The 18,350-nt window shown below is 44.6% G+C and overlaps 1 protein-coding gene across 1 annotated transcript in view; it reads left to right on the forward strand.

Moving 5' to 3' along the window:
- The first annotated feature begins 282 nt into the window (after positions 1 to 282).
- Positions 283 to 18,350, forward strand: part of col8a2 (collagen, type VIII, alpha 2) — a 46,197-nt gene continuing 28,129 nt past the window's right edge. The window contains exon 1 of the mRNA XM_056418055.1: positions 283 to 1,003. The gene's annotated coding sequence lies outside the window, so the exon portion shown is untranslated. The remainder of the gene's footprint in view (positions 1,004 to 18,350) is intronic.

Here is an 18,350-nt window from a genome sequence, read left to right on the forward strand (position 1 = left end):
AGGCTGATTTGATCATTTGAGCAAAAAAGCAGGGTGACTTCATGGAAGGTAAGTTTGGGAGGGCGAGGAGAGTTGAAGGAGGGGGAACACGAGCGAGAGACTCCTTAGAAACCCCCTGTTCTCGTCTCTTTTCGTTCCCCTTCCCTCCACTTCATCCGACCCCACCCCTCTCCGCTAACACCCCACCCCATCCTGCTCACTCCCCTCCTTCGTCAGTGCAGCCAGCCACAGACACTTGCTTTTTGTATGAAGGGGTTTAACCCAATGAACAATCCTGTCTGTCTTTCCCCAAATAAGCCAGTAGGAGAGGGATCGCAGAGTAAGCCTGGGAGATTGGAGCCCCTGGTTATAAGTCTTGGGAGTGCTGCTTGGACCCACAGCCTTCCGCTCAAGATACACCGCCTGCCTGACTGCCTGGCTGACTTGACTGACTGAGTCTCACTCCACTTTTACTCACTCTCTCTCCCTCTAGTGTCCTGCTCCCTCGCTCCTTCCCTCCTACTTTCCACCCTGGAGAGCGAGAGCGCACAGATTGCGAAGGTGTTCCTCAGACCTGTGTCTGGACAGCTCGGAGACGGCACCGAGGATTTGTCGCTCTTCTCTCACTTGCTCTCTCATCCTCGCTCTCAATTTCACCATCTCTGGCAAAGGAAAGCTCATGGATGGACTTTTTTCCGCTGCTTGCCAGAGGCAGAAAGTAAAAGTTGAATAGACAATTTGCTCCACCTGCAGTTGAAAATATCACATTTTTTACTTTTTGGTTGTTTTTTTCCCCCCTCCCTGCGCTTGTGAGCAACACTGGACCGACTGAGGGTGCACGCTCTTTGCCCGGGAGGACACCGTTCCTCTTTTTTGGCTGCATGTTCATTGAATATCTGATGCCATTGCATCCCATGGGAGACACGCGTGGCTGAAGCAAGGAGGGAGGCAGAAGAAAAACCCACCTGAAGCTCACACCTACCGTTGCCCTTACCCTGCAGCTCAACGCCCGGAGGAGAGAAAGGTAAGCCCTCCCTGCCCTCACGTTCCTGTGGGGCTCTGTCAGCATCCTCGTACCCTGTCGTCTCTTGTCTTTTCATTTTTTGATCACATGTGGCTGCAAGTGGCTGAGGCCAAAAGAAACCGGAGGAGAGAACAGGAAAGGGAAAACAAATTAAACCTAAAACCAGACACTATCTTTGTCATGGGACTTGCGTAATTCTTCTCCCAGGCTGCTGCTCAGAGGAACAGCTTGCAGATAAAAATCACGGTGCAGTTTGTTCAACAAGTTCAAGACATTTTTATAACGGTGTATTAAATATTACAACTCAGAGCTTAGAGCTAAAGTCGTCGTTGTCCCTCCTCTCTTGATGTACTTTGAGTGTCCCCTGACTTTCTCTGTGGCCATTACCAGTGAGTTGTTGCCCTCATGAATGGTGGTATTGATGTCTGATTCAGGTGTAGAGCCAAGACATCATTGATCCATCCATACGCACACACATGACTTATACCGATGATGTCGTAGTGGGCGTGGTGCGTAGAGGGGTGGGGCAGCGTGGCGGTGGGATATGTACAGTGGGTTTGCTCGATAACAGATATTCCGATGATCGTCTTCAGAGCGGTGTCCTCCACGTGAACGGATCGTGTGCTTGTGTGTGTGAATGCAACTGCTACTCATGAACCACATGCTGTTTGCACGGACTGCTGCTTGTTTGATCGTTTTTGGAAGTTCACCTGAAGTCTGATGGAAGTTTATCGTCTGAGTGGAATGTATTGAGGTGAAGGCTAAATGGACACGTGGTCCTATCATTTTTCCTCCTCTCTTCTCTTTTCCTCTCGTCATCCCCCTGTTGCTTCACTGTGTCCATCCACTGTGACGCCTCTGGCAAGCGATGCCGCATTCCACTGTAACGACATCCCTCCGTTGCAAACAGAAAGAGGACAGATAGCCGCGACTCTTAAGTGCCCAGGTATCCCGGGGCACGACGAAGTAACGGGGAGATGAAAAGAGATGGACGAAAGGGGGAAGACCGAGAGGAACACATTATTTAACATGTGTAAAAATGCATCTGAAAGACATCTGATCGAAAATAAATGGTTCGATCAGATGCGTTTCAGTGCACCGACAGCAGGCAAAGGAAGGAGGGAGACAGAGAGAGAGGGAGAGAGCAAGAGAGACAGAGTGAAGGAGAGAGACAGAGACAGAGGTGTAGAGTGAGAGTCAGAAAAAGAGAGGAGGGAGAGAGTCTGGAAAAGACAGTGTGCTGGAGTTCTGAGCTCCAAAAACATTTGGCAGCATCGTCTATTTAGCTGGCTTACGGCAAGAAAAGTCAACTGCATATACCTTTGTGTGTGTGTGTGTGTGTGTGTGTGTGTGTTGGTGCCAGTGGTGTATAGTAACGAAGTAGAAGTACTTCGTTACTTTACTTAAGTAGTTTTTTTGGGTATCTGTACTTTATTTTACTACTTATATTTCTGTTTACTTTTACTTTTACTTCACTACATTTTGCAATGAAAACTTGTACTTTTACTCCAATACATTTCCCCTGAAACTATCGTTACTCGTTACTACGGAAAAAAATAATCATGAGAAACATCGGGGACTGTTGTGGAACACACCGCAGCGCACCTGAACGCAGCACACCGGGGACTGTTGTGGAACACACCGCAGCGCACCTGAACGCAGCACGAGCACCAGGTTGGGGATCAGTGGTCCTTGCCGCGTTCTTTCTATTCCCAGTGATGCCCAGGATGCTAGCGAGCGAGCGGCTACAGATACGACTCATTTCATGTGGAAGCAGCAATGGAAGCTACTCGAACAACCACGGGGACCGAGATTAACGTCCGTGGCCATATTTGGGCGAACTCTTTTCTTTTGTCGGAGTGAAAGTTTCTTCCTACCGGATGAAGTGCCTCTTATGCCGACCGAAAGCTACGGAGATATTGGCCTTCAACAACTCACCAACCTCAGGAAACACATTGAGGTAAATTAAGATTAATCCCATGAGCCGCAACGTTAATGTTTAGTTTTGCTAATCATCATAAACCTGTTAAGATATCTAGCAGTGTTGTCCTCAGGATTGGAGTACGATATCTTTGGCAGGAGGGGGGGAGGCAGGTGTCTGATTGTCCTACGCATGTTGTATGTTAGGCTAACGTTCGCTAGCTATCGTCAATTAAATGAGACAATTAGCGTGAGTGTAGTAGACGGATCTCTACCGAGTTAATGAGCTGAAGAAGTGTTGACAGTTGTGAGAATTTGTTGATTTGAGTCGTCTTAGCTATAATATAATGCTAATCATTACAGCATTATTATAATTATTTGTATTAATATTATAAGAGTGACGGTCCAGTAATGGCGACGATATTGATTTGGGACTGTTGTTGTGTTTAACTACAGAGATACAAGTACATATTCACAAATCAACTCTGGATGCACGGACAGTGCATGAAACTAAATGTATAAACCTCAAATTAAAACAAACTATTTTGTACAAAACTGTTGGTTGGGGTCATGACATGTTAGGAAGTGTTATTAATTCTATCATGTCTATAATACTCTCACTTTATTTCAGGAATGGACTAATCAAGCAGCACATGGAAGAACCCTCCCTGCAGCTAGGTGATGCCACCAGGTCCAGTTCATCTGATGAAGAGGACTTCTTCTTCGTCATCTCAAGCGCATGACAGCAGCAAACAGCTGGATGGAGACGTGGATCACGGTGACTTGCTGAAATGCTTCCCAACTGTGTGCTGCTGTCTGTGAAGCTAGACACACTCTACCTGCACCGTCAGGGCCTGTGAAGCTAGACACACTCTACCTGCACCAGGGCCTGTGAAGCTAGACACACTCTACCTGCACCAGGGCCTGTGAAGCTAGACACACTCTACCTGCACCGTCAGGGCCTGTGAAGCTAGACACACTCTACCTGCACCGTCAGGGCCCGTGAAGCTAGACACACTCTACCTGCATCAGGGCCTGTGAAGCTAGACACACTCTACCTGCACCGTCAGGGCCTGTGAAGCTAGACACACTCTACCTGCACCGTCAGGGCCCGTGAAGCTAGACACACTCTACCTGCATCAGGGCCTGTGAAGCTAGACACACTCTACCTGCACCATCAGGGCCTGTGAAGCTAGACACACTCTACCTGCACCAGGTGAACGGCTCTTCAGCATCGCAGGACTCGTCTTCAGCCCCAGAAGAGCGACACTGAAATCTGTCCATTTTGAAAATCAACTTCTTTTGAAGATGAACAATACATTTTTCACTTTAAAGTGATGATTTTGGTTGTTACTTTTGGTGCTGCTTTTTTCTGTGTTAATCGTGTTTTTATATTTTAGTAATTTCATAGTATTCATATATTGCTAAGTTCATCCTAGCTCATACTCCTTGTTCATGGCGGCCACAGCACCCAAACAAATAAACTTCATAATTCTCAAAATTCTGACCTTGTTTTTTTTTATTAACAGCATTTACTTTTACTTTTACTTTCAATACTTAAGTACATTTAATATCAAAAAATTACTTTTGATACTTAAGTACAAAAAAAATCAGATACTTTAATACTTTTACTCAAGTAGTATTCTCATAGGTGACTTTTACTTTTACTTGAGTAATTTTCCAGTCAAATATCTTTACTTTTACTCAAGTATGACTTTTGGGTACTTTATACACCACTGGTTGGTGCACGTGCAGCCACACATGCATGCTCCTATTGGTGACTGAATCTGTGTGAGTATCAAAGTGTGTTCCACCGTGGAGTGGGTGAATGAATACACACTAAAGCGTGAACTCTCCCCCCTGGCAGTGAGGTACAACAGGGGTTCATCAGGTCTGCAACGCTCCTGGTGCAGCAGCAGCGTCTGCTTTACTGTTTTAAGTTTAGCATTTGCTCATAAAGTTTCGGGCCTCTCTTAGTGACTAAGTTGTTTCCAGTCAGCTTCTCACCCTTTCTTTGTTTCTAAACTTGAGGTCAGGAGATTTATTTCCCTCTCTGCATCACTCGCTTTTCTCTTGGCATGTATTCCCTTGGCTGGCACATGCATCACGGCAACATTGGGCTGTAACCGCGGCAACCCCATGCCACTGACTGGGACTCTCTGTTCTCCAGTGGGTGGCAACCGGTCCCTTACGTTGTCACTGGTGGCGAGGAGCGTTTCAAGTGTGTTTGTGCGTGCAGTACATAATTTAACCACAACTCACAGCCTCCAGCCAGCCGCCCATTCAGGCTTTTGATACAGAGGGCCGAAGCGCGACCGACCAGACACAAACAACCGTCACGCTGAATGCACAGCGGCACACACAGCATACTTTATGCCCTGTGCAATACAAACACCCACATGGATGTAACACTCCTCACACACACACACATTCCAAACAGTTGAACACGCACACAGACAAACCGCCTGTTCATTTGGACCCGTGGCTCTCGCGCCACACTACCGTTACTTTAGAGGCCAGAACAGGTTGAAGTCGGGACTTTTAAAGCTCTGAACTCAACACCGGCTCTTGCTCTGATGTAAAGGTGAAAGAACAAGGTCATCTCTGTAGATCAGCATGCTTTTTGGGGAGATGTGATCCTCAAGGGAGAGACAGAGTAAAATCTGAGGCTCAGATCAGTATTTGCTTGAAAATCTCTCACTCCTGCTTCATGAAAGAGAGACAGGTGGAGTGGATCCATACTCTCCCGAGGGATCAAACTTATTTTTAGTCGACACTTTGTTGCCACAAGGGGGCAGAATACCTGGCAGTTCACTGTCGCACACATAGACAAGAACACACGTCATCTTGTAGTCAAGAGAAAACCTGTTGATGTCTTTCTGATGGCTGTATTGGGTCATTTGAAGTCGTATTCTCACAAATCAAATTTGACAATAAATAATCTCATACGGTAGTTTCTTATTCCTCTTTTTCTCTTCAATAATCATGATTTAGAGATGACGTATTTAAAAACCGAGCCAAAGATTTATATATCTCTGTCATGTCTGACCTGATACTTTCCTGAATTGTACTCCCCGATGACTTTTAGTGCGTTTTTCTATATGCTTTTGCATGTGTGTGTAATGTGTGCATGTGTGTGTGTGTGCACATGTGCTTCTCTAACTCTTATTTCCGATGCCTGTGCTAGCAGGAAATGAAGGAGAATGCCACTCATTCTCAAGGAAAAGCAAACGCCCACTTATTCCTTTCCTTCCCTGTAACCCAAACACCTTCAGAACACACCCATACACACACACACACACACTCTCTCTCACACACACAGTCACACACATACTCCAACACCCACACTCTTCAGCACGTAATAAAAGGCATGCTAACTGATGCTGCTGATATACTGAATAAAGGTTTGCAGGGAAGGGCGGTGGAAACAGAATGCAGTCCGGGCCCTGGTCCTAATCAGAGCCCGGTCCATGAGATTCAAGATTGATTGGCTAAATTTGTTTGTGCAGAGGATTTGCATCTTTTCTCCCTTTACTTCCATTTCTCCTCATGCGTTTATGCTCTTTAAGCTTGTTTGCACATCGCCAGAAGCCATCTTGGCCTGGACACGCAGCTGATATATGTGGTCGTCAGTCGGCTATATAGCAGATAATGAATCTGCACAGAGTGGATGGCCCAGCACGCTATGAATCAGGCCATCGCTTTTTTAGGACATCGTTTTGGCTCCGAGCTCCGTATGAGTCCTGAACAACAGCAGAGTATAGGAGGAGGACAACAACAAATAACTGTGGAAAGCGTTCTGTTGTTCAAATTCTGTTTTTCAGATTTTAATATTTTATTTTTAATTTGTCTGTCTGCCTTCATCGGTGTTTATCTGTTTCCCACTGGCTCCTTCATTCTTTCATAACTATGTCTGGACTTGAGGGACTTTTTCCACTCGGCTGGCAGCAACAGGGGGCCAGAGAAAGAGAGACAGGGAGCGCATGGCAATGGGAAGGCTTGGCAGACGACCCTTGTTATTTTTCCTCTGCCTCCCATAGACTCTGTCACCAGTGGCTCAGTCACAGCACGGCCTCCGAGCTCAGAGGGGCTCAACAACACGCCCTCTTCAGCTGTCAGAGGCGACTTATCACAGGCACGCTTTGGAGACAGAAGTACTTGCATTGTCTCTTTTTGTCTTGACTTTGTTTTAGTTGCCTCAACTTGTTCCCCTTTTCCATCCTTCCCATCATTTTATGTTGAAGAAAACTTCAGCTTTGGCTTAAACTAAAGAACCCTGTGGTAAAGTAACCTTCTTTATCCAACGCCAGACATTGCTCTCGGTCAGTGAGGCCTGAACAAGGCGCAACAACCAAGTTTTGGACAAAACACATATTGAGCAATGCTTCCTGGAGTTAAATCTATTTTTTTCCAATAGTGTGCCGGGCTTTTTTTGGGACCTCAGCTCGTGTTTTTAAAGAGAATTCAACAGGAAGAAACAGGAATTAGAGCCTCAGTGCTCATCCAGCAAGACATCTTGAGTTTCTGGTACAAGGAAGCAAGAGTTTCCCCATGTCGCGGATGTGTGTGACCTTCCCACTAACCAGTCTTAGTTTTTGGGTTGGTTTAGGAGCCATGAGACCATGAGTATACAGTACATGCAGGACGTTTTATTTCCCTTCTTCTTTCTCTGCTCCCCCTTCTTCATTGCCCCTGAGTTCACCGTCTGGCAGGAATTGTGTTTGGGGCTTCCAAAAGCAGGACACTTGGGCCAACTCTTAACAGGGGTCAACTCTTCAGTATTGAACTCACGATATCCCTCTTTTCATCTTGTGACAGATGTACTTCACAAGCCAACTGCTTATTTGTATTATTTCACTTTAAAGGCAGGATGGATATATCTCTCACTGATGGGTCAATATTGAGTAAGGGGTTGGAAACAGCTCTTCGGAGACATTTTGAATAGCTCCAGACTTTGTTATTGTTCAGTCTGAGCTTGATTTAGACGTGTGTGGAGGTGTTCATGACCTTCCTCTGGTTTTAGTTCTCTTGAAGCGGGATAATATAAATCATTTTAATTCACAGGGCCCACAATTTTTCAAACACTTATTGACACATGTATAATGCTGCTATAGACAGAAACCTAATATCTAACATTGATCTGCCAGTACTAAGATGTGTGGCCACTTGGGGGCAGCAGAACAGGTTGTCAACACAACATTGACATCGATTGAAGTTGATTTGATAAAGGTGTTAGTAAACCGTTGCACATGTACTTAAGCCATTGGAATTCATTCTAGCTTTGTGTTTCTGTCCACCTGGGGAATCTAAGTCAAAGCAAACAAAAACACTATGATTCCCAGTTTCAGGTAATTATACACTGATTTAAACATAGTTTACCTTTTTCCATTGAAAATGCGGAAGGTTATGTTTTGATCGCCGTGTATTTATTTATTTGTATTCGCAAAACTTAAAAAGTATTGAACCGAATCGCATGAAATTTGGTGGGATGATTGTTTATTATCCGGGGACCAGTTGATTAGATTTTGGGATCGATCGGGTCAAAGGTCAAGGTCAAAGGTCATGAACAGGTCAAAATCTTCTTGAATCGCATGAAATTTGGTGGGATGATAGGTTATTATCCGGGGACCATTTGATTAGATTTTGGGATCAATCAGGTCAAAGGTCAAGGTCATGGAAAGGTCAACATCTTTTTTTTACCATAGCACGATACATTTTTGTCCAATTAGCATGCAACTAATGCCAAAATGTTCATAATTCAATGCCCAATCTTGTGATATGCGAAGGTATGCGCTCTACCGAGTGCCCATTCTAGTTATGAATATGTTATCCCATTGCTGCCAATTAATCCCCCTAAATGTTACACACTGGCTCAGGTTACCATGCTCAAAGACCTCAAATGTAGCTTGGCTCACATTGTACCTCAAAGAGATTTAGGAGTACCTTTATTTGACATTATATCACCCGTGAATTATGAATTGTTTCTTTCACACCATATTCTGCATCTAAAGATCGCGCCTCCAATGGTACATACAATCTGTCTTGACTCTGACATGCCTCCTTTCCTATGGAAAGACACAATCAGATAAAAATGCAACAATGTAGCTTGAGCTGTCGACAGTATCCCAGGTTTCTCAGATGCAGAGCGCAGGTTCTCTGAGATGTTATGTTTAAATGGCCATGCCTTCGAGACTTAATCCTTTTTGAACAGACTTTGAGCCCATTGAGCAACATGTGTTTCATAATGGACCGCTCAGAGGAATTAGGCAGAGTACAACACAACCAGCCCTTCAAAGCTTTTAATTTTTGTAATCAGCAGCAAAGCAGTGAAACGATCAAATGAAAAAGCGACTTTGTGCTCAGTGCAGCTCATTGGAGGCGAACCCTGTGTGATCGATGCTTTACCGAGTGCGTCCTGCATTGCGTGTGTACGTGGTCTTAACGACAGTTCTCTCATTTCTGTTTATCCTTACAATAAAAGTAATACTTCCTGAAGTTAGACGGGAGAGGTCATGCAGTTTGGAAGCATTCCTAAGTGCCTAAAGAATAATTATTTTATGCTCACAAGTAGGGCTGTTGCTTTGCTTAATAATTTAGGAAGTATATTGTACAAGTGGTGTGGAGTTTCATGGAGAACATTTGAGATCCAGTACAATGAAGGCCAAGATAAACAAACACAAAACTAATTGTATGACAGCCTCGATGTGTGCCTCTCCATCACGCATTTGCTCGGTTTTGTCTGTGTAACATAAGCAAGCATGCAAGCAACTATGGACTTATTATCATCATAGAAAACTGGTAGTACGTATGCCAGGAGACATACGGTGATGACATTAATTATAGTTTTACAGATCATGTATAATATTCACCCATTTTAATGCATGACAACACGATTAGAGAGATTAGGAAGTTGCTGTTGGCTATCGGGAGACAGCTGTAGCTGTGTAAAGCAACACAGAAGTGAACCGCCTGATTAAAAACTGAGGAACGTCACCGATTTACGCGAGTTGAAATCTGGATGTTCCAGAGATGATCGATTGCAGAATAACAGGGAATAAAACATCTTCTTCCCGATGTAAGCCATGCAAGTCTGTGATTGTTTGGACAGCGAAAGCTACAGAAGTACAACCATTTCTGGGAGGATGTTTTTTGGCCAACTAACAAAAAACTTAATTAGGGAGGGCTTTGAATCAATTACCACTCACTTTCATGTGGTTTGCAGATGGATACGCGCTCTCTCTTACCGCTTTTCCTGCTCTTTCCTCCACAAGCCGCCAGCAAAAAGGCCTGCTGCGTTGCCTCATTGCTAATTTGAACCAGAGAAGTGGTCACTTCCTAACCGTGGGCCCCGGCCCGCTCCGCAAGCCGACCCGACGACCAGCCCAGTGGAGCCCGAGCTGGACCGCTCCCAAAGTATAGGGCAGAAACCACACTAACCCCAGTCTTCCCTGACATGTGGTGAAACTGTGATCGGGATATGAGAAACATTGGGAAAAAGTAACGGCGATGGATATGTTTTGATGAGAAAGAAAGATCGAAGTGGGACATGATGAAAATGGGGAAATAGGAGAAAGAAGAAAGGGCGGTATTTGCGGGAAAGAGGCAAATAGAGGTGAAAGTACAGGATAAGATTTGTAAAAGCAAAAAAGAGAAAATCTGCGCACTCGGTTTTTTTGCAACCATGTGGCGTCTTTGATCTGGCCGAGGATTTGAACCAGTGTCAACAGAAACATGCACGGGCCGTCTGCTTGCTCCCAGACACAGATCATTCCTCCATGGATTACTCGGCTTCAGTTCGCCGCAAACTCTTTACTACTCCAATGTTTGTTTACCCGTTCGGGAACACCCGGCCCATTCCTCGAGTTAAGCAACAAGCTCAGTACTACCCCAGAACTCCTGCAATCAGCTACACTTTCTACACCCTTAATCTCTTGAGGGAAGCAGAAACCTGCGTAGTTTTGAAGATTTAAAAGATACATTTTAGTCAAACAGTCCTGCCTTCATATTCCGTATTTTACAGACTGAGATGGCGCGGCTGTGTCCAGACGCCGTCGAGGTAGCTCCGCGGAGATTGTGCGCTCTTTTAGTTTAATGTTTTCTTTGCAAACTTTGTCCACTTTTTCCATCGATCCAGCGTGGCCGCCGAGATTGTTACGGCAAGCCGCTACTACGGGGGACGACGAAAAAACGAAGGAGAACGGATGATGACTGATTTGAAACATGGCTGACTCCCTGGTGCCGGATCGACATATGCCCAACGCCTAGTCCTTCTTTTTTCGTGCAGAACATTAAGACTCTTTCTCGCTCCTGCTCGCAACCTTCATGCCGAACTTTCACCAGCACATTACGTGTGCTACCAGAGGAAAGAACGGATCCGGAGTACGAAAAAAAGATCGCGGCGGTAGCGTAGTGACGAGAACGAAAGGGAGGTTGAGCTACAGGACGCTTCATGATCGCGATCGGGACCAGTGACGTCAGCGAGTTTATGGAAGTAGTAATGAGCCTCTAGCAACAACGCTTAGGACATCATCGCGCCCCCAAAAGTTATCCATCCGTGAAGCTGTGAACGCCCCACTGCTGCCTATATAACTCCCGTGTATCCGGCAATGGACGGAGTACAAGGCAGCTACCAGAGCAGACCTCCGCATGGTGAGGCCGACGCATCCCTAGCGGACTGACCTGAACTCGCCGCTAACAACAACACCGTTAAGCGTAGGAGAGTGTGAGTTCTACCGGGATGGATCCCCAGGGTTGCGCCCTCAGCCCCCCCTGGCCCTGTGCAACTGCTCCGCTCAGGACAGGGAAGGTTTCAGAGAGAGTTCGGCTGAGACGAAACGCTGAATTGGAACTCCCATTTTAGTCAGCAACAGAGTCATCCATTCACTCGACTCCAGTCGCTGTCTTCCATCATTAGGACGAGGCATGTTCTGTATCCCTCGTAGTCTGGAAGGAAGAGGGAGGGATGACAAGCAAGCGGAGTAGGAGGACTAGGCTGCCGACATGTTCGCCAGAGAGTTACAGTGCGAGGAGGATGTGTCCTGAATGCTGTGTCATGCCATGTGACAGCCCGCTGATTCAAACCTCATGTGGGGAGCAGAGAGACAGTGTAAAGAGAGTGGATTTAGAGGCGTGTTCATGGTTAAACTCCATCTAAAAAGGGCTTTAGTAGCATCAATAAAGACAAAAATTCTTAAAGCTGCACTTTTAAAATATTTTAGAATGAACAATTGGTCAAAATACTATGTGTAATGTGAAAAGGGGTTGCTTGTAGTGACGAAGCCAGACTGAATTATCATCCAGCCTTGCAGTTCGCTCTACGCTTATGGAAAATGTAGCAGTATATTTCCTACTTTATAAACATGTAATGCAAATGTCAATTAGATGATAATCTGCATGAAACGTAATGGGGAGTAAAAATCTGTTATGGTTATCATCTGCTTATAGTATTTAATTTCACCTGGCCAGATGTGATCACTGTATACATAAACATAGAAAGTTGGACTCTCAAAAGTTCAACCTGATACGGTTTGATTTGCATTGATAAAAAAGGGAAATATACAGATACAATAAGAGATTATAAATTACTCTTTTATAAACCTTATCTTATGGTGGGGTGGACACTGTTCTGTGAAACCAGCTGTCATGCAGATGTGCAAAATGTCTTGTCTTCATTTGCAGTATAAAAACAGACATCTATATTGTGTGGAAATGGTTAAAATATCAGAAACATAAATTCGATAGATACAGTATCAGTGCGTCAGCCCTCTCTGGGAGCGGATCAGCCAGGACATCTCGTCTTGGGGGATGCTGGCGAAGGCCAGCCAGGCGTATTGCAGCAGGGAAACGCACAAGCAGCCATTCTGTTGGTCACAAGTGTCTTGCTGCTTCCTCTGGAAGTTTGCTCATTGAAAGACATCTCCCAGAGCGTAAAGTGATGACAGTCAGATAGCCTCAACGCAGAGTTCTTCCAAATGACAGATTAATGCTCTTATTGCGCAACACTAGTTCCCCATTAAAATGGCGATTGTTATGTTAACATCTAAATGTATCGACCTTTTCTTAAGACCCAGACCGTAGAATACATCATTGGAAATCCACAGTCCCTATTCCCGCAGAGATGTTGTAAACTCTGACAGGAAGTGGTCCATAATGAAGAGGAGGGGATGTACTATGAAAGCGATGAATTATATTTTTCTTCGCCACACATTATAAGCCAGTTAGGTAGAGGTTTTCCAATATTGACAATCATGCTTATGGATAGGGCTTTAAAATAAATTAGGGATACAGCTGCCATAACTTTGAAACACACACACACACACACACACATTCAGAAAGACATATACACAGTGTTTGTACAACAGCTACTAGGCAAGGGACCTCTGGGTACAGACTCCAAAACCAGAGGCTGAGCTGTGGCTGTTTCTCACTGCTGCTTTCCTTCCGCATCAATCATACAAAATCCAACAAATATGTAGTATGTTAATGTATGTACAACATAGAGTCTGCATCAATACATTTGCAGATCTCCTCCATGTGACACTCGCTTCGTTCATACCCGCTACACTGCCCTCAACGTGATTGTTATTAGAGGAAGAAGAACAGGGTTAGTTGTATTGCTGCCAGGGTCGAACATTGTCTAAATAGTTCTCAGCCCTGCCAGACACAACAACATATTCACACTCCTGGCACGTCTGTCGATTAATTTCATTCCGGCACATTTTGATCCCGTCTTCTGTTGCGTCGTTTTTGGCATTTTGCTACAACAGTACCTACAGTATATGTCTTTTCTGTCTATTATCAAGAGGCAGCATGGCAGTGTTGTTGTCCATCATGTGCAAAACACACATAAGCCCTGATCTCTATGCAGAAGATGAAACTTTCTCCTTGAAAGACATTAAACTCCATGGAAGTTGTAAGGACTCATCTGGATCCTCGGCTAAATTCACCCGATGTTCTCCCTGCATCTTCACTCTACAATTCTCCGCTGGTCCATCATTCACTCTATCGACAGTGTCTGGAATGTGTCTGCAATCACTTTCACTGCATTTCTCTGCAACAAGAGGAGAGCTGAGACACGAAAACAAAGTGTGTATGGGGGGTGGGAACAGATGCAGAGTTGCTGACAGTCAGACAAAGTAATGGATGGTGACGTGTGTTGGCTGAGGCAATCATTTGATCCACAGAAATCAAGACTGGACCGTTTCCTCGAAAGTGTCTGAGAACAAAAACGTCTTTGCTCCGTTGACTTATGATGCTTTGGGAAACCCACTTCTAAACCCAGATGGAAGGGTTTTGTCTCCACTGTCAGTCTAGACTCCATGTATTTTCACATCTGTGCTTGTGCGATAAGCAAATTACAGCCATTACCTTACGAGTGTGTGAAGGCCATTTGGATGAAGAAGAGTGTGTGTGGTGGGGGAGTTGAGGTAGAAATGCCCAAAAAATATGTGTGACCACTGTGGGAGATGTGGTGAGCATCTAGAAGTGTGGGGGGACGTGGAGTTCTGGGAGGGGAGGTTGGTTGGTTGGTTGGCATGGCTGATGGAAACGAGGTCTGGAGGCGGCACACACTTGCATATGAAAAAAATACACACGCAGAAGACGGACACCAGCACACATCATTCACATGGCAATTTAGGATCCATTTAAGTGATTCCAATAAAAACTGCAGCCGTTTTAATATGTTGTCCAGGGAAAAGAGCGTCATGTTATTGGCAGGCTTCGAGGTAACGGGTAGTAGGAAAAGTAGTCAGAGAATGTTTGTTGTTAAGTCTGCAATCTTTGTTATGTCACAGAGATCTGTGAGAGGCGATTACTCCAGTCTGGGGAAATGATTTAGTGACAGCAGAATGGTGCAAAGCGTTTATATGCCCACCAGTCTTATCAGTAATCAGTTCAGTTCCTCGCTCTATAAACTTGTGATATTTCCCACCGGAGTCGTTCTCTCTCGGCCCAAACGCTGACCCTGTGTTTGCAGCTTGTTGCCAGGAAACATTTCATGGGATGTCTGACCCCTGTGATGCACCTTGACACCTCCTGCTAGAGCTATTAGCGACCTCATGTGTCACCCATCATCTCTATGCTACTGTTGACTCGCTCACCCCCCCACCCTATCCTTGGAGACGCTAGACTACCCTCATAACAACCTCCTCCGAAAACGTGACGGACCGGGCCGACATGTAACAGGAAAGTAGGGGGGAGTTTATCTGTCTGCCTCCCAGCCTTAAATCTCCATCCAAGGCGAACAACCTCATATGCAGCGGTGCATTCCGACAACTGTTATTTTGGCATTATGTCTATTTGCACTGTTCTCAACTTTGGGCTGTAAAAAGCCATCAAAACACAGCGTCTCATACCACGCAATCCTGGACACTGTTAGCAAAGCAGAGTGAGAGCAAATATGGAGCTTTGCTCCTTGACTCCTTGGCTTGTGTCTTTCCTTTTCTCGTGTCTTGATCCTTTTTTCTATTTCCCCCCCAAATCGACCTTTGAAGTTTGGAAATCCTCCTACTTCTTCACCCAAATTAACAAAGAAATGTTCTTATTTTCATGTTGTATCTATAGTACTGACTTACTCGTCCAGATTTTGAGCTGCCCCTCCGCTCTAACATAACACTTCCATGACCATGTAAACAGCCATGTCCCTTTGATATTGTACTTTATTACAATGGGCTGCTCTATGCTATTAATGCCCTGTAGCACCAGTTTTGCCCAACACCTAGATATCACATTTACTGTCTCACAGAGATCCGTACGGAAGCCCTGATAGGCAAAAAAGTCTGACATAATTATTTTTCTGTTATCTGTTTATGACGTATGAACCAATGGAGGGAAAAAGCTTTCCTGGAATCATCTTTCTAAGTTTCTTGATTTGTTTTCATCTTTGTCAATTCAGGATCCTTGTGTTTGTTGTTGTCATACTCTTTACACCATTACCCCATGTGCTAAATAGGACTAAACATAATATTTATTTCTTCCAGCTGAATTGAAATTTCTCCATGCACCCGAAACACAAAGTGTTTTGTGTGTGCTAGGTATGGAAATTGAAACTTACCAGGAAGGAAACATGGAAATGCCTTTCGTTCTAATTTGAATAACGGTTAGTGGTGCACTTCAGCCTCTTGTGGTCATCGAGCATTACAATAAATATATATTTTAATATGCACACCCACTCTCACTCTGAGGCTCAGGCCAAAAACATTTTCTACACATCATTCTAAAGCCATTACCTCTGATTCACTGAACATATATTAGCATGTTCACCTTTATACGCACCCCCTTCGACACATGTACCATTTTTATAAACCCGTGGTTTGAGCATGAGATGATGTCTCCTGTCCCCATCTTGTTTTGTTTTGTATTTTTGGGGTTTTCACTCCTACCTCTCCAAACCTAAGTAAACACGCTGGCTTCCAAATCATACAGCGTTATGCTAAAGAGAAAAGAGTCAAGCAGGTTTTGCTTTTTTAAGCATTAGATGAATGATTTGAAAGGAAAGTTTTTTGGGGGTAATTTACATACACAGGATGGTTGCCTTTGGCTCTGGCCTTCATTCACACATGTTCCTTCAGTAATGTTAAAGCATTACCTCACTCTGGAAGAGGGTGAAGGAGAGAAAGGTGTTCGCATTTACATGGTGAGAGACGATGGGAGAAAATACCCAGAAAGACTTGACATCCAATAATTTGTCATTCTTTAATGCATGCCCTGAGAGCACAGATCTCAGATTTGGTCGATGATGCTTTTACCCACCTCCCTTCCCTCTGCGTTGCCTGCTAGCATGGAGTTGCTCAACTGGAAAACAATGGCAGAAGCCCTCCATCTGGTTGCAGTTTGTATCCCGTGCCAGTTTGAGTGTGAGTGAGACAGAGACCTCCAAGGGGCTTAAAACAACAACAGCTCACAGCCGAGAAGGCTGGTTGCATATTTCCAGCTACTGTAGCAATAAACACTCTCACATACTGGTTCATACACAGAGAAATCCAAGTGGGTAACTATTAAATTCATTCTGAAATCTGGTGACGGATTACATTGATGGGAATGGCAGAATGGACAGGTACTGCATTTTATGGCGAGACAGAGGGAGAGCGATGTAATGGGTCCATGGCAAGTGCAGTGGTGGAATGTACCGGGGTGTTGTAATGGCGTTTGTCTCTGCACACCTGTGGAACTAATAGCCAGCCACTAAAGTCAAAAGTCCTATGAAAATATTTTGTGGAATGAGAGAGGGGGAGAATGGGGCGTGGATCAGTTGGAAGGTTCATAACTTAAGGCTGGCGTGTAGTTTGGCGAACGCCTAGGATTTCCACTTGGAGGAACACGATCATTTGCCCGAGCAGAGTCTGCAGCCTGAACCCCATCTCCTTCTACATCCGTGTTTCTACGCACACTGGTCCATGTGCTACAGAGAAAAACCGTTGTGCGTATACATGCTGTTGCTGTTTGGAAGTTGCTTCCTGTTTACTGTCATTCTTACAGTAGATGTGTGTTTATAGAAACCAATGCCACTCGTCGTTTAGATGCTAGCATATTGTCTTTAACCCTTGTGTTGCCTTCGGGTCATTTTGACCCGATTCAATATTTAACCCTCCTGTCGCCTTCGGGTCAATTTGACCCGATTCAATGTTTAATGTCGGTGTTCTTTCGGGAGTCAACAAACAAACATAAAGTACCTCACACTTAAACTTGGAAAACAATATTAATTCTAATAATTTTCTGGAGATTTTAATAGCTGGGGTCATATTGACCTCAAGGGTAAAATATGTTAGTAAATATAAAGGTAACAGGAGGGTGAAACATTGAATCGGGTCAAATTGACCCGAAGGCAACACAAGGGTTAACCTAAAAATTATCATATTCCAATGAACATTTGCATATTTTCAAGTTCAAATGAGTTGATCGAGCAACGGAACCGAAACATTTTCATAGCCGACGAAACGTACTTCTACAAATGCATTGCTTTCGGGCTGAAGACATTTTTCTGCTTTTGGTTTTCACCCGACAACTGTGATGTGCTTGAAAAGGTCTTATGAGGTCAGTGAGGACGTGGAGCCAGAATGCGGTATGGAAATGGTCCTGGGAGCATGAGAGGATTGGTTGAGGGTTTCCACTGATGCAAACACTCCCCCTGTTACTCTCCTTCGGTCTTTGAAGTCAGTGATGGCAGAAGCACACAAATGATGATGTCCCAAGTCTCTTTTGCAACTCAGGGGTGAGTTGTAGTGGTTACTCTGGGACCGGGTCCTTTACAGTGTAAACATACACATGTTAGTTATTAGTTCTTTTGGTATGATTCTACTTGTTTTGTAGAATATTTTTTGATCACATGTCATCTAGTGGTGTTATATAACATGCCTATTAAGCCATCAGAGCAACATGGCTCTAGTGATGGCAATGTCAGTCAGTAGGTTTGTCCACCATTTTGGTC

The sequence above is a fragment of the Pseudoliparis swirei genome, chromosome 1 (genome assembly GCF_029220125.1).
Source record: "Pseudoliparis swirei isolate HS2019 ecotype Mariana Trench chromosome 1, NWPU_hadal_v1, whole genome shotgun sequence".
Taxonomy (NCBI): domain Eukaryota; kingdom Metazoa; phylum Chordata; class Actinopteri; order Perciformes; family Liparidae; genus Pseudoliparis; species Pseudoliparis swirei.